At 43.6% G+C, this 18,054-nt stretch overlaps 1 long non-coding RNA gene across 7 annotated transcripts in view; it reads right to left on the bottom strand.

The window, feature by feature from the left end:
* The window catches only part of LOC118531880 (uncharacterized), a 431,257-nt gene that overhangs the window by 281,072 nt on the left and 132,131 nt on the right, over positions 1-18,054 (bottom strand). The window lies entirely within an intron of this gene.

Genomic DNA, 18,054 nt, shown 5'->3' with positions numbered 1-18,054 from the left:
TCCCGGAATGTTAACGGATCTGGGTAGAAAAAATCCAGCCTGGCTCCCTGAGCAGGGGGGAGAGATGGAGGGGTAGGCAAATACCAGGCTACCTTGGCTTTGCCAAATTCCCGTCCCTTTTCTGGCCTTGGGCAATGCCGGAAGAGAAAGCCGAAAGGAGGTGGGAGGGCCAGTGGAGCAGCTCCTCCGCGTCATTGCACTTCCTGACTGACTGTAAACACATCTTCACTCCCTGCCTTCCCCACGCGGGGAGCACAGGCTGGCCCCACCACAGGAGCCCTGCCACTCACACGACACACCTCGGTCACTGCCTGAGATGCTAGGCACGGAGGGCGCTCCGGGTGGGTCCACATGGCAGCCCACTGGAGGACAGAGACCTCTCCATGAACACCCAGAGCTCTCGGTGTCCCTTCCCAGGGGGACACAGAAAAAAACAAATCACGCTGTGTTCTTTCCTTTCCTTATCTCCATGCCATGCTTGTAGCCTTGCACAGGGGCTGCAGCCCAAGGAGTGAGGTGGCATAGCTGGTGGTGAACGGTCCCCCAGAGGCTAGGTGCGCGATTCCGCCCATGGGAGCCAAAGGCAGGCAGGGAACACTGAGCTGGGGTGCTGAAATCCCAACTCACAGACCCGGGGCGAGAGCACAGCCTGTAATTAAATGCAAACTTGTCAGCAGCTCTCAACCCACGGGGAAAAAGTGAAAGTGTGATGGACCGGGGCCGCACCAACCTCCAGCTTGGTGCCCCCCCCCGCCCCCCGCCCCGGGAACTAGCTCAAAGGGATGAGGTCTCAAGGTAGCAGAACCATCCACATCAGCTGCAGGCAGCCCCCTCCTCTGGGCTTGTGCAACCCTCCAGACACATCTCCCTCCCTGACCACACAAACACCGTGCTTCTTCTTTAGGGATCCATCTGGCCCACGAGGCAGAGCTCAGGGCTGACCTTCACGGGACTTCATGTCCTTGACCAGGTCTGGACCACCATCTATTAAGATGGGTCCACCATCTAATGGGGTGACTCCTAGATGCCTGTGGCTCTTGAGCACTTGACATGTGGCCAAACCAAACTGAGAAGTGCTGTAATTTTAAATGCACAGTACATTACAAAGACTGTCGCATCCATTTTTATATTCATTACATACTGAAATAACATTTTGGATCTATCACGTTGAATAATATGTACTGTTAATTTTACCTGTTTTGCTTCATTTTTTTTTAACATGGCTACTAGAACACTTAAAATCACATATGTGGCTTATATTACGTTTCTATTGGACAGTATGGTTCTGTATATTCCATTAATACTGTTGAATGAATGAATGAATGAATGAATGTTGACTTAAGATCAGCAGTGATCTTTTTATTTTTTTCTATGTCTTTTAAAGATTTTTATTTGTAAGTAATCTCTCCACCCAATGTGGGGCTCAAACTCACGACCCCAAGATCAAGAGTCACATGCTCCACCGCCTGAGCCAGCCAGGCACGCCCAGCAGTAATATTTTTAAACCAACATAGAAATAGTCAATAGGAATGGTTAAAAAGCAGTGAGGCATAGCTGGGTTTTGAAATGACTTCTATCTGGAGCTACATTTCATTCTGAGTCATTTGCTGCTGAGAACATGCTTACTAATCACCCAGGACTCAGAAAGAATGAGCGGGCGACAGACTGTCTTTGGGCCAGGCCACACCACGGAGACCAAGCTCAACCTTCGGTCCTTTGGTGGAGACTTAGCCGTGCAGAAGACAAAGCAGACAGACTGCGAGGAACTGTCACAGGGAGATGAAGCAGCTCATCTGGGAGGCCGCTCTTTATCCCAAATCTACCTATTTTCTCAGTCCAACTGTGGGCTTTTACTACCTTCTTTAAGACTGTTTTAAGAAGATTCACTGCCAATCAAAACCACAGTATCACCTCACACATATCAGGATGACCCCTATAAGAAAACAAGAGTTAGTGAGGATACGGTGAAACTGGAATCCTCTTGCGCACAGTTGTTGGGAATGTGAAATGCTACAACCACTATAGAAAATAGCATGGAGATTCCCTAAAAATTAAAAATAGAATGACCATATGATCCAGCAATCCCACTTTTCAATATACACCCAAAGGGGGAAAAAAAACCCTGAAATTTCTAAGATATATATGCGCACCCATGTTCATGTTCATTACAGCATGATTTCCAATAGCCAAGAGGTGGAAGCAGCCCAAATGTCCGTCTGCAGATGAATGGATAAACAAAATGTGGTCGATACATACAGTAGAAAATTATTCAGCCTTATAAAAGGAAAACCTACCATATGCTGCAAAATGGATAAAGCTGGAGAACATTTGGGCAAGTGAAATAAGACAATCTCAAAAGAACAAATACTAAATGATTCCATGTATACGAGGTATCCAAAGTAGTCAAACCCATAAATACAGAAAGTAGAACGGCGATGGCCAGGCTCAGGGATGGGGGTAAGGAAGTCACTGTTCAATGGGTACAGAGTTTCAGTTTTACAAAATGCAAAAGTTGAAAAATCTGTTGCACAACAATATAAATAATACTTCATATCACTGAACTGTACGCTTAAAAATGATCAAAATAACAAATTCTATGGTGTGTTTTTACTACAATAAGACCAGAAGAAAATGCACGGCATGATCAATTCTATGGATACTGAAGAATCCACAATGGGGACCCTGACGCGATAGAACATCTCACCACCTCTGACCAAAATAAAAGAAGAAAACGTGCTCAAATGGTCACACACCAATGTAATGGCAGCATTATGCAGCACAGCCAACAGTGGAAACAACCCAAATGCCCACTGACAGATGAATGGGTAAGCAAAATGTGGTAGCAGCATATGATGGAATGTTACTCAGCCTTAAAAAGGATGAACTTCTAGCACCTGCTACAACGTGGATGAACCCTGAAGGCACTTCGCTGAGTGAAATAAGCCAGTCACAACAGGTCAATGACTGCATGATTCCACTAATACGAAGCAACTATCTGGAATTCACAGAGACACAAAGCAGAATGGTGGACGCCATCCATGGCTTATGGGGGGTGGGGGGGGGCAGAGAATAGGAAGTTCTTGTTTAAGAGGTGGAAGTTTCAGTTTGGGAAGAAGACAACGTTGTGGAGATGGACAGTGGTGATGGTTGTACAACAATATGAAAGCACTTAATGCTCTGAATTATACACTTAAAAATGGTTACAATGATGTATTTTATGTTACGTATATTTTACCACAATAATAAAAAAAAAGACAATCTGACAAGAAAAGAAGGGTCAATAAAGGAGGTGAGATTCAAGAGAGGGGGCAGGTAGATTAGAATGGCTCTTGGATCATGGAAAAGGAAATTCTCTCACACCCCCCATGACTGCCCAGAAATGGAGATGGAGCATCACCCCTCTCGAAACAAGAGGGTCCCTATGACAGCCTTTTGTCTTCTGTTAACTGTACAATCTCTTCCTTTTGCTGCTCGAACCTGCAGTGAGATTCCAAAACTAGACTGAGAGTGCACACACGAATGAGAAAGAGGGAGAGCATGCGCACACACTCTGTTTTTGGAAAGAATTATCTATTTCTTTTAATCCACCATTCATATTCTTAGCTAGCGTCTATCCTCGTCCAAGCCTAAGTCAGCAACAACAAATTCAGTAGTACTGATGGCAAAGAAGATGCTTTCAGATGCTATCATGTTATTTCTAAAATTATCTAGCAAGGCGGTAAAAGACATTATGTAGCAGACACTGTGCAACGCACTTTTTAAATTACAATATTTTTAACAGCAACCTTATATTAACACCATTTCGCAGATGAGGAAACTGAGTTTAATAAAATACGTCCAAGAGAAAGGGGAACTTTCTTGCACTGTTGGGTGGGAATGAGACTGGCACAGTCACTCTGGAAAACACTATGGAGATTCCTCAAAAAGTTACAAATAGAACTCCCCTATGATTCAGCAACTGCACTACTAGCTATTTACCCAAAGAATACAAAAATACTAACTCAAGAGGATACATGCACCCCAACGTTTATAGCAGCATTATCAATAACAGCTAAATTACAGAAACAGCCCAACTGTCCCTCGATCAATAAATGGATAAAGAAGTGGTGAGTGTGTATATGTCTATATACACACAATGGAAAATTACTCAGCCATAAAAAAAATGAAACCATGCCATTCTCAATGACATGGATGGAGCTAGAGAGTATAATGTTAAGCGAAATAAGTCAGACAAATACCATATGATTTTACTCATATGTGGCATAAAAGAAACAAAACAAAGGGGGGGAAGAAAGAGAGGGGGAAAACCAAGAAATAGACTCTTAACTCTAGAGAACACACTGATGGTCACCAGAGGGGAGGTGGGCGGAGGGATGGGTGAAACAGGTGACAGAGATTGAGGGCACTAAATTGTACACCTGAAACTAATATTACACTGTTCACTAACTGGAATTTAAATAAAAACTTAAAAAATATACATGTCCAAGAATACAAGGGAGGGGAGATTTTTTACTCGGGTCTGGTGGATTCCAAACTAGGCCTCTTGAGTGCTGTGAGGGCACACTTTGTAAACTGAGGTCACCTAAATAGGAAAATTAGCAAATTTGGAGGAAACAGAAGAGCTAGCAGGGGTAAGGCTGAGCAGCCACTGACTAGCTAAGTCCATTGCCAATACGTGGGTGACACCTGACTCCTGCCACATATAGGTTTGAAACCTCACATTTTAGGAAGATGGAGTATCATGTCAAGGTGAACGTCTTTTCCTTTTTAATTTCAAAAACTTGGCCTCATAAATAGGAATCAAAAGAAAATTTCTCAATCTATGGCTGAGAAATTCTGTCTGGGAAGGAAGAGTTAATCTCTCCTGCAAGGTCCTTTCCCCCAGGTTATGTATTAAAGGAGTTCTCATACAAGAGGAAGAAAGAAATCAGAGGGGAAACAGAAATGTATTCCAGCATGTGTATTGACCCTTACTGATACTTTCCACAAAGTTACTGGTGCTTTCTAAACTACTGTCCTTTATATAAAAGTCAAGCCACAGTATGAGCAGCATCATCAGAGGACTTGGTTGTTAATACACACCTATAACTGATGGCTGGCCGACACCCAGATTACAGTCTTAACATGTATCCCATGGACCTCAGAGTATTGGGTAATTCGGTGAAAATGGTACAGAAAACTCAATAAGGAGCAAGGGCTTCCCGAATTTGTTCTACTCATTTCCTATCTCACCTGAAAATCCAGAAAATTACCCTCAGACATCTCCTTGAATCAAAGCCTTTCCTTGCATGAGAAGCTTCAAACTATGCAGACCTTTCCATTTGCTCTGCTCTCCCCTTTACAGGTATTACTTGGGAAACTCCCAAATTTCTACCCCTGCCAACAAAGCTTTCTCACACATGACACCGCCCACCCTCTCATCTCTCCGTATCCATTTTTAAGTGCCCGGAAAACACAAGAAGGGGAAACAAAGGGCAAATGCCAGTCTGTGACCTCTGTCTGGACTTAGCCAAGCGTGATGTGTGAATCGGGTGTGTGGAATGGAAGTTTCCATGGCAACGAGACTGCAAGGCAGGCAGGAGAGTCACATACTCTTGCTACCCAGGTAAGAGAAACAATGAGGCCACCTGAGGGACGCTGAAGGGGACCAGGCAAGTTCAGAGCTCTCCAGGGACTATAAGGACCCTATAAGTTAGGTGGAGCTCCTTTCCTCCACCTTCCGCTCTTGGTTCCTTCCCACCAGCTCTTTGGGATAATCTACCGTCTCTCTTTTTGGAAAGATAGGGAAGGAAAAATTAAAGAAGTATTCTCTAAAGGGAGTTAGTTACGAGAAAAATGTACAAGGACTAAGAGGCAAGTGTTTTCCTTACGTAGAAAAAAGCAGCTCTATTAGACAAAAGTCCAGCTACACTGGCCAGCCTGACCTCGCTGCCTGCCTGCATGTGCTCTAGAAACACGTGCATTTTCACCAAGCTTCTTTGCTTGACCTTGCAGTGTGCTCTTATTGGTGAACCTAATCCATAATGAAAAGCTCCTGAGCTACATTTTGTTTTATAACTTTTTTATTAACGTTAGCTCTATACCAATACTTTACTATGATTCTAAACTTTAAGGAAAAAAAATATATACATGTATATATTGAAGATTTTATTTCACAGAGACACAGCGAGAGAGGGAGCACAAGCAAGGGCAGAGGGAGAGGGAGAAGCAGGCTTCCCACTGAGCAGGGAGCCCGATGCGGGGCTCGATCCCAGGACCCTGGGATCATGACCTGAGCCGAAGGCAGACGCTTAACGACTGAGCCACCCAGGTGCCTCGGAAAATATATTAGAAACAAACAAACAGGGGCGCCTGGGTGGCTCAGTCGTTAAGCGTCTGCCTTCGGCTCAGGTCATGATCCCAGGGTCCTGGGATCGAGCCCCACGTCTGGCTCCCTGCTCAGCGGGAAGCCTGCTTCTCCGTCTCCCACTCTCCCTGCTTGTGTTCCCTCTCTCGCTGTGTCTCTCTGTCAAATAAATAAATAAAATCTTTAAAAAAAACAAAAACAAACAAACAAACAAAAAACAGCTTCCTTTTTTAGACCCATGGCTTGAAGACAAAGGAAAAAGTACACAATTTTAATGAAATCAAAGTTGGCCTTGGTTATCCATATGGAGAAAGGTAGTCCAAAGGCCAGATCGACGTTGTCATGATGGCTTCTGAAGCCATCTTCCTAACTGCAGACTCACAGATGTTACAAGGAGCTGGAGCGAGGTGTGTGCGTTTGGGTCAGAATCATGTAAGACAGCAAATGTCCCTGCTGCACTCTCCAACTTGCGTAGCTTTGCTCTAGGAGAAGGCTTCTGATTCCTTCAAAGCACTACTCTAGAGACTGAAGAAGAGAAGGTCACCTTGTTACCTCTGCTAATGGCTCTTCTTTGGCAGATGATCCTTCCCATTGCTTCAGAGGAACCTTCTCACGTGGCCAACTTGGGCCTGTCACTCAGGCTCTGTACCCTTCCAGGGATCCCTCCTGGTGCTCTGAGAAGCTCAAGTCTCTAACCATGGTTTCCGAAGCCATATGTGATCTGCCTACCTCCTGAGTTTCATCCTCTGCCATTTCCTAATTGGCACACTAGATTCCAAGCAATTTAGACTATTTTTAAGCTCCCAAATATACCACTGGCCTCTCTCACCTTTGGCCCTTTAGGTCACAGTGAAGGTTCTCCTGCAGAGAACACTTCACCCTTTCCCCAATATCTCAGCTAAAACATCCTTCCCCTCCCGGGAAGTTACATACATGCCAAAACTTCAGTGTTAAAGTCCTTCAAGGTACATCCACAAGGAGATTATAACAGCCAGCTTTGCATCTAGAATCCTATCCAGCTGAAAGGGGGAACAGGAAGTGAGCTTTGTTCACTTTTGTCTTAACTCGAGGCCCAGCCCATAGGAGGCAGTCAGTCAAGATCTGCCAAACATGAGTGAACCAGCGCAGGCCTAAATGGCAGGCACGGCATGGCTGATCACAAGGAGCGGGGACCTCATAAGTGGTCTCTCACGGTCCACTTCTGCTATGTCAGTCAGTTCTCAGGAGAGCTTCTTAACTTCAGCAAATCTCAGATACCCACTTTTAGATTGGTGTGGCGATGCCTATGCAAGACTATTATAAGCATCAAATGAGAGAGTGTTTGGGAACTTCGTTGTGACAATGTTGTTGTCCGAAGACAACGGCATTTCTGGTAAGAAATGAAAGGAGAGAGAAGGAGTTGGAACAATGACCGCAGGGACAACAGCAGTCAGGAATCCGAAGAGACCCACGTCGTCTGCCTAGCGAGGGGCTACAGAAACTCATGGTGGGCTCTGAGAGATCGTTGTGTTCCCCTTTCGCCCACTGTACACAGACATCCTTATCATCCCAACTTTGCACTTATGTACTATGTTCATCTCCACAAACACCACTACTAAGAGTTCCTGGGTCTTGTTTACTGTCCTTCCAATCGTTAAGTACCCTCTCCTTCCCTGCGCTCTGTGTACATCCTGCCATCTTTTCATCTCCACAACTTTACCCACGTCTATGAAGCCGCCTTTTTAAGTAAGATGCACGCCCATCATGAGGCTCTGACTCAGGACCCCGAGATCTCGAGCCACCTGTTCTACTGACTCAGCTAGCAAGGTGCCCCTCTATGAAGCCTTTCTTGAATAAACTAGTTCACGCCCATCTCTCCCCTCCTGATCTCCCTGTGCATCAAGGGCCCACATTTCACTGTTCAGTGATTGATCTCTAAAATCTTCATATATATAGGCCATGCCCCCTTTCTAAAATGTGGGGAGGGCCTCCCACAAAGAGGAGAGCCAAGTCTGGGTTATAAAATGTGGCAATCTGGCAAAGAAGGAAACATATAAGGAGCATATTAAGAATTAGAAAATAGCACTAATTAGGCTACCAAGAGAACAAAAACTTCCAATGAGAAATGACAGAAAAAATTAAGGAGCTGCTCCAGCTCTGAAGACTTCAAGATTCTGTGGTAGTTGAACAGGATATGACATGAGGAGGGCATGGGATCACGCTTGAGAGAGAGGGAGGCACGCAGGGAACATGGCTTCCACAATGAGGATACCAAGTGATCCTCAATCCTGAATAAGAAAACGAACAATATGATAGAAGAAACGGAAAAGCAAAAGGAAATAGAGACAAAACAGACAAATTACCACCAGTGAGATCAATCGACAACATTTTGCTGAGCACTTGGTTCCCCACGTTCTTCCTGGTATTGCTTAACCTGACATAATAAACCACCACGACCACAATTAGCCCAGTGGAAAAGCCATGGGGAAATTCTGGGATAAACTTATCAAGAATTACAAGAGGACCATTAAATATCATATTTATTATTACAGAAAGAAAATTAGAATTCAAAGTGCATATACAGTGAGATCCTACTTACATAAAAATGCATACAGACACAAGCCCATGGAAATAAATACTAAAAAAATATATCCAAATTCTCTCTGGTTTATATAATTATAGGTTATTTTTATTTTCTTCTGGAGGTCTTCCTGTATTTTCCAAATTTTCTACACTAAGCATGGATTACTCTATAATTAAAAATTATATTTGGATATTGAAACACGAAATAGACATTTTAATTGGAATTCTATTTAGAGAGAGTGGTCCATGAAAAGTGAGCATAATCCCCACTCTCAGCTGCCTAGTAATGGAGCTTCAATTCCCCCAAAGAAGAGCACATTTCTCTTCTAAACCTTGTGGCTACGTGTAGCACCAAAGATGATGTATAGGCTTGTTCCCTCCACACTTTATTGTCCACAAGAAATGACTTTTAGAAATCCTTTCACCACTGTTTCTTCCATAAGAAGGCATTTATAAGAAGAGTAAATGTCAACTTTATTTCGGGTCTTGATTTTTCCAGAAGGCTTGAACTCCATGAACTACTCAACTTCTGTTCTTTTGCCACTCTGCCATGCCATCTCCATCTGTGTGTCTGTCTCCCATCAGGTGTGTCTGTCACCTATCACGTACGGGTGTACGTCTTAAATACTGCCCCCAGACCAAGACGGCAACGTTCTCTTTGATTTCTTACGTACTTTCTTTTTTTTTCCAAGATTTTATTTATTTATTTGAGAGAGAGAGACTGAGAGAGAGAGAGCATGAGGGGGGGAGGGTCGGGAGGGTCAGAGGGAGAAGCAGACTCCCTGCCGAGCAGGGACCCCAATGCGGGACTCGATCCAGGGACTCCAGGATCATGACCTGAGCCGAAGGCAGTCGCTTAACCAACTGAGCCACCCAGGCGCCCTCTTACGTACTTTCTATAACGTTCAGAATAGCACCCTCTGTTCCAACAGAGCCTCTGAGTTTCAAAAATACAACTCAGGTTTTGTGGCACCTTTAACATTTTTACAAGCACCCCAGGAAACAACTGCATGTGTCAGAAGTCAACACAGTCATTCAAGATGACATGTGACAAACTGCTTTCTCAGGGCCACCCCGCAGCCCACGCTGAGGCCGGGAGCAGGACGCAGAAGCTGGCAACAACCCCCTGCTGCAGAGAGAGGGGAAACGTGGTGGTAACTTTAAATGAAAGAGAGAAGCTTGAAATTTTTCTATTACCAAACCAGGCAATTAAAACATTAAATGTGAAATCTGAGGCACGGTAAATTTCCTAATATGGTATGAGTGCTGAGTTTCCCAAATGATGCTTTCTCATCTTTCAACATATCAAAGAGCATGCCAAAACCCCAAAGAAACGTTTCCATTTTGAAAACAAAAATAAACCACACACATCCACATGCTATTAATAGTGTTGTCTTGCCTTAAAGACCCTGTATCCTCAGTCAAAAAAAAAAAAAAAAAACCCACTGCAGTTTACATAAATGTTAACATTATTGAAAACTGCTGTCCAAAGTAAACTGGACATGGGTAGGTAAGTTAGGTGGGACTGAGGCAAAAGTAATCAAATCCCTTCTATATTTTCATTTCTGGAGACCAAATGTTATGTTCCTAATCGCCACACCTAAGGACTTTGTAAATATGTTCTACATCCTTAGCAGCATTTAAGAGAGTGTAAAAGAAGGAGACCTGGCATGAGATACACAGGTTCAAGCCAACTCCACGACATTTGCAGACCTACGAGAAAGGGACACAAGCTTACAACGGAAACTGCAGAAGGAGCTGCCAGAGGAAGTAAAGGACATGTCAAAGATCCCAAAATTTGGACTATAAACTCTTGAACCTGCCACCATAAAAAGGAAAAATGCTGTCCTATGGTATTTTATGTTTAGAAACAGGAAAAGGCTGTTAGATGTGGTGCTCTCCTTCCTCAATTCAAATACCCCTGAGCTGCTATCTATGTGCTCAGCGGAAAGTCAAATGCTTGAAGTACAATGGGAAGTGTATAACACAAAATCTCCTCACAGGATGCTTCCATGTTGGAGGGAGGAAAAGAACCGACACATAAAACAACACACAATTGTTGAATCCATCCCAAAAGCTAAGAAAATGGAACTAAAATGGTCAGTTCAACACCAAAGTCTTTTGGAGAAAAGAGCTGTTAACACCTGCCTCCATGCACCACCTTTAACATTTAAGCTCTAGGTCATGGGCCCTATGATGTCTCCACAAGGCCAAACACATGGGAAAACCAGACTGATATAGGGACCAAACCCACCCCTGACCCGGCAAGGTGAAGAGGAATTTAGAGAACTGAGTCAGGATACCAACTCGAACAGAACTAGGAAGAAAAAAAAGGAAATTTGGTGAGCGGTGAGGTGGAAAGATCACTTCTTTCAAGCCAATAGACCCAAGTTCTGACCCTAACCCAGCTATTTCCTTCTACAAACTGGGCACATTAACCTCTAATTCTATCCCCTTATTTACAAAACATTTATCTAGTGCTATAAGGGAGGAATTCTTCTAAGCACTTTACAATTCCTTATTTAATCTCAACTACAAGCAATTGATGTTGGTCCTGTATTATACTCACTTTATAATGGGGAAACTGAGGCATGGGGAAGTCACATACTCTAAGAGCAGCAAATTTATAATTAAATCCTGGCGGACTGGCTCTAAAGTCTGAGCTCCAAAGCTCGACATTGCCTCACTTACAAAATACTTACTTTTCAAAGCTGTGGTATAGATTCCATGAAATGATGAAATGTATGTAGAGCACCCAGCACAGTGCCTGACATTTAGTAGAGACTGACTGAAAGACCTCCCTCCTCCCACTTCTCTCTACCCTCTCTCCACACCGTGGGAGGCTGCACACAGAGAAAAGCAGCTGTGTCGATCTGCAAAGGCTCAGGGGCTCCAGGGCAAGCTAGAAAACAACCCTCTGTCTTTATCCCCTGAGGCCTAGAACAAGAGTTCTAACTCAGGCAGAGATGTCCATCGTTTCCAGACAGAGCCTGCCTCTATTTATTATAATCTGCATTCAAGGCACAGACACTGGAGACAAGCCTTAGGGAAACCGGAAGGTTTCACGAATTTTGTACTATGAGCTATCCATGTATATGTCAAACACAAACACACCACACACACACACACACACACACACACACACACACACACACACAAGCCCCATCTAAAACTTACATCATATCTACCAGAGGGGGACAATGATCCACTTTCCAGAACCTTCCATTGCCTAGAAACTGGCAGCGTCTGTGTCGGGCTGCAGCTTGCTTTAAGAAAGCCTGGATACTGATGGGGAGCTAAAGGACAGAGTCCCTCTTAAAATTTACTCAGGACAAATGAGGCCCAGGGTCCCTGGGGACCGGTGTTGCAAAGCATGAGAAAATTTTGTTTTCCAGCCCTTTGGCAGTATTTTCATGAACTGATGACAATAAAATGGAGGAGTAAGGCTATTTTTATATGTTATTATTAGTCTAAACTATCACTGAGAAAGGTACCCATGTTACCAGCTCAGGGACTTATCTACTCGGGCAAGATCCCACACAAAAGACAGGATCTAATAGGATTAGAATTTTGCAAGCGCACAACCGGTACATAGTGGTAATTATAAGAAGTTTACACATGCTCCCAAGTTAACAGTGCTGTTCTTCCACTTATTCCTCAATTAATAAAAAAGTCTTCTTTAATGCAGGAAAACAGCCTAAGACCATGACTTCACTGCAAGAAAAAAAAGTATCACTGGAATGAAGTCTTGAAACTGACCCTGAGAATGTGCTAACATGGTTTAAAAGTAATTAAGAAGGAAAGCTGACTTTCTACGTTTTTCAGGTTCAGTCACTGTGGCTACTGGGTTCACGGATGCCTGCCAAATCTTGCAAAATTACAGCACTCCTATCCATGCAGTTTCTAAAACTATAAGCTTCTATTGTGAAGAAGCTTGATCTTCTGCTTTAGAAATCCATCAACTGCTGGCCCGCTCTCACAGCGGGTTGCTAAGAGAGACTCCACAAAGCACCCAGGTGCACGCACCAGGAATCAAGTTCTTCATTCATGTTCACTACAGTTCAGCACAAGGGAGAGAGGGAGGCGAAAGAGGCTTCTTCACAAAATGTTCATTAGAAATGGCAATTTTCTGTCAGGGAAACAGGAATACCATCCTCTAACTTGTTCATCTGCAAAAGTACATCCAACAGGAGTTAGGGCCCCTGAAATCACAGGCCAGCCACATTTAGGCTTTGTGGCTCAGCCCGGAATGTTTACAAGAGGGGGGACAGGAACAGAAGAGGAAATAGTTAGCAGCTCAAGAGGAAGATGAGGATTTTGAGACTTGGAGGACCTGTGTGAACAATTCCTCCTAGTTATGACTTCAGCCCATTACCCCCTAGGAGGAAGATTGGTTATCTTCTTAGTCATTTTGAAAAGCCATTAAATGGGGATGAGAAAGGGTGGGAGGGACGGAGTCTTCTGTGTGTGTCTGTGAGTCAGCAAAAGCCGGAAGCCTTACAAACCAGCTTCAAACAACAAAGCTGGAAAGGCGGACAATAAGCTCCCACCCCCAGACAGTGAGAAACTGTATTATCCTGAGGGATCCCGGCCACCCATGTTCAGCGCCGATAAGTGAGAACCTTCTTTGCTCTGGCCAGTAGAAGACCTGCAGCCACAGCCGCTCACAGAAGCCCTGGGTGGCCTCCATCCCAGCCGCTCCACATGGTTTCAAGGCAAAAATGGTGCAGCTGGGTGGTGCTCAGAAGTGCGGTGGGTCGGAGGAAAGGCGGACAGAGTGGGGGGTGGCAGAAGCTGCGCATCCCCCACTAGGTGCTCCAATCCCCTCTCGGGGCTTTGGGAAAATGAGGGGTCTCAAGGCTGATCCCGAAGGCAGCTGGTCGGAGCCTGCCTCACCATCATTCCACAGCCAGAAATTGAAACTGCCTCAGAGACTCCAGAAACTGTGGGGATATTTCCCTGCCAGGCAGCTCTTAGTGATCCAGGAGCAATGGTATAATTAATGCCACTTGGTGAAAGACCAATTCCAAATTCAGTCATACAGAAGAAAGGAGCCTTGCCACACACACCCTCCACGGCACACACAGAGCCCCTCAAGACATTCCCTTTAAAGTCTCCGGCAAATCTCATCAAGAACTTACATTTGCAGTAGCATTTTAAATTAAAAAAAAAAAAAAATGTATTAACTCTCCTTTAAGTGAAAAAAAGAAAAAGCTTAACCTTTGAGGAAAAGTATATGAAAGTCACAGTCTTAGCCCACTCTGGGGATCCTGTCATTTGCATGAAGAATTACCTAAATAGAAAACATTTGTTGCTGTTAGGACCTACTGTTACTTTCATACATTTCCTATTGTCACGAGTTATGTTTTGAAATGTTTTCAGGGCTATAGCTGATGCCAGTGAGGCATACTCAGTTGACGAGAAAGACGGCCAGAAAGTATCAGACAGAATACAAATGCTCCAAGCATCCCTTCCTTCCCAGACCAAGCAACCCCTTCGCAGAACCCGATTTTGTATGTAAATTCTTCTGAAAGAAGTATGTAATTTAATTACGCACACACACACGAGTATCGGTGTGTATGTAACCAATGAGAAGGGACACAAAAGCTAGAAAATTTCACACTAAAATTGGAGCTCTAGCTACTCGAGGAGGGCTGCCAACATTTTAAGCAAAACCCAAATGGGCACAGGTGGTAAAAAATTAAAATTAAGTCATCTGGCATCCAGATGAGAAAAGTAGAGGCTAAAAGCTGGGGAGCCGTTTTGCACTTGGCCCTTGATTTGCCGCGGGGCCTACATCAAGTTGTCCTATACCTCTGTTATAACATCTGCAAAATGGAGATAACACTTCACACTGCCTACCTCAGAGAGCAGTTAGAAGATTAGATACCAAAAAAGAAAATCCTCAAAGCCCTTTGAGTTTCTCATAAATATAAGACATGCGACTTAGTAAAATACCAGCACCCTCTACAAAAGTCCTAAGACGCTCAAGGCTATAGGAATAGGAAACAGACACAGGCAATACTAGGCAGCAGACACCTCACCGGGCATAACATTTAAAATCACGAAGGCGATGGGCAATTCTGTCTCCAGCTTCCAGGGAAAAGGTAGGGAAAATACCTCCAATTCAGACCTACTCAGACAAAACAAAACATCCAGAGAAAGGAAAAAAAAAAAAAAGATAAGGTTTTGTTTGGACAGATCGCCAATAAGTTAAAAGAAGCAATCCTGACAGACAGAATTCCAAATTCTCACCTAAAGGCCCAGATCTATAGGACAACGGTGTCTTACTACAGTTTCAGGTTTGGTAAAGTCTCATATCAAGGTAAATTGGTTTCACAGAGGAGTAAGTGTAATGGCCCTCTGAAGGTGAATAAATATTTAAGTGTGGAATGCATAAATTAGAATATATTTAATCAATTGGTATGCAAACAAAAGCCAAAATGGATGGTACAAAGACAAAGTGATCAAAGAGGTAGATATTGGAGGGGAGCAACCACAGGCCAAAGAACATCAGCAGCCACCAGAAGCTGGAAAAGACAAGGGGCAGATGCTCAAATGAAGAAAACAATTACTTCGGGATTCATAAGGAAATTGGGAGAAGCCTATTGAATATTTACATATCCTAAAAGAGTCCGAAATTGATTAAACACTTATTTCTCGTATTCTGTATTATTATGTCAAGCACTTGTTGTGTGTCACGTGTCACGTTAAAATTTTAAAAAGATGAATACTATTCTATTCATGGCTCTCAAAATCTAGCGAGGAGGATGCATAGACATAGTCAAGTAGAATACATGTGGTAAGGTTTGGAATGAAGTATGAATGGTGGAGTGTTCATACTTCAGAGGAAGTATGAGGAAGAGGAAGAACGGGGGAAGAAGAAATTAATTCCACATGGAGGAGGGAAGGAAGAGGTATGGGGGAGTTTCAGGGAATCTGACACTTGAACACAACTGTACAAAATGAATAAAACTTCACCAAGTACAAAAGAAGGGAAAAGTGCATTCTGGATAAGTCAACAGTAGCCCATACCTCACAGAATGTCGAGATATCTCCTATTTAAGTGAAGCACCATGGAGACCATCTGGGAGGCCCTGAATGGCAAGGCCTCTGGGAGAGACGGAGAGGGAGCATCACAGGTGGTATTTCTGAAAGGGGACTTGATATTTTCTATAACTCAATATACGCAGACTGAGGCCAATAGTCCAGGTGCAGGTGAGGTGGATAAGGGGGCAGAGAAGCCAAAGGGCTTGGCAAGTTTAACCATGACTCAGGGATGGTCAGGAGCACAGTTTCCAGAAGGAGCTGGCCCACATGAGGTGGCTAAAAGACGGGGTAGTACTGGGTATTTACCCCGAAGATACAAATGTAGGGATCCGAAGGGATCTGTGCACCCCAATGTTTATAGCAGCAATGTCCACAATAGCCAAACTATGGAAAGACCCAAGATGTCCATCAACAGATCAATGGATAAAGAAGATGTGGTGTATACATATATATATATATATATATATATATATATATATATATATATATGTGTGTGTGTGTGTGTATATATATATATATATATATATATATATATACACAATGGAATATTATGCACACATCAAAAAAAAAAAAACCTAAATCTTGCCATTTGCAACCACGTGGATGGAACTAGAGGGTATTATGCTAAATGAAATAAGTCAATCAGAGAAAGACAAGTATCATACGATCTCACTGATACGAGGAATTCTTAATCTCAGGAAACAAACTGAGGGTTGCCGGAGTGGTGGGGGGTGGGAGGGATGGGGTGGCTGGGCGAAAGACATTGGGGAGGGTATTTGCTATGGTGAGTGCTGTGAATTGTGTAAGACTGATGAATCACAGACCTGTACTCCTGAAACAAATATTACATTATATGTTTAAAAAAAAAAAAAAAAAAGAGGAAAATAGGAAGGGAAAAATGAAGGGGGGGAAATCGAAGGGGGGGATGAACCATGACAGACTATGAAATCTGAGAAACAAACTGAGGGTTCTAGAGAGGAGAGGGGTGGGGGGATGGGTTAGCCTGGTGATAGGTATTAAAGAGGGCACGTATTGAATGGAGCACTGGGTGTTATACACAAACAATGAATCATGGAACCCTACATCAAAACCTAATGATGTAATGTATGGTGATTAACATAACATAATAAAAAAAAAAAAAAAAAAAGACAGGGTAGTAGTCTGAATAATGGCCTCCGAACATAACAGGTCCTAATTCCTGGAAACTATACATGTTCCCTTCCATGGCAAAGACTTTGCAGATGCAGTTACGTACCTGGAAATGGGGAAACTATTCTGGATTATCCAGCTGAACCCTAAATGTACTCACAAGGATGCTCCTAAGAGGGAGGCAAAAGGAGAATACAGTGTGGCCAGGGAGGTAGATCCTGGTGTGAAGCAACCACAGGCCAAAGAATGTGAGCAGCCACCAGAAGCTAGAAAAGACAAGGAACAGGGGCACCTGGGTGGCTCAGTCGTTAAGCGGCTGCCTTCGGCTCAGGTCATGATCTCAGGGTCCTGGGATCAAGCCCCACATCGGGCTCCTTGCTCCGCGGGGAGCCTGATTCTCCCTCTCCCTCTGCCTGCCGCTCCCCCTGCTTGTGCTCTCTATCTCTCTGTGTCAAATAAATAAATAAAAAATCTTAAATTTAAAAGAAAGAAAGAAAAGACAAGGAACAGATTCTCCCATAGGCCCGTGTTGGGAGTGTGACCCTGCGAACGCCTAAATTTCTGTTGTATTAAGCCACTAAGTTTGCAGAAATTTGCTACAGTGACCATAAGAAGCAAGAACCAGGGCACAAGGAGTTACTCTCCAAGTGCTTTTGGGTATCACAATTACCAGTCTTGCTAAGAATGACTCAGATGGAATGCACCTCAACTATCAAGAAGTTGATGTCCAAGCTAAAGCCACATAGGAAAGAAAGCTAGATAATGAAACTAAGTAACTGGCCAAAAATTAGGGAATGGGACCTGGGTAAAAGCCCCAATTGGGTCAATACAAAATGGATGGAAGAACTGCAAATCATAACCACCAAACAATGACACACAAGGGAAGGGAACTGGGTCTGAATAGTAAAGGGGACAATAAAAGATACAGCAACTCAGAGGTAATCACT

This window comes from Halichoerus grypus, chromosome 9 (assembly GCF_964656455.1).
Source record: "Halichoerus grypus chromosome 9, mHalGry1.hap1.1, whole genome shotgun sequence".
NCBI lineage: Eukaryota > Metazoa > Chordata > Mammalia > Carnivora > Phocidae > Halichoerus > Halichoerus grypus.
This window is presented reverse-complemented; position numbering and strand designations above follow the sequence as displayed.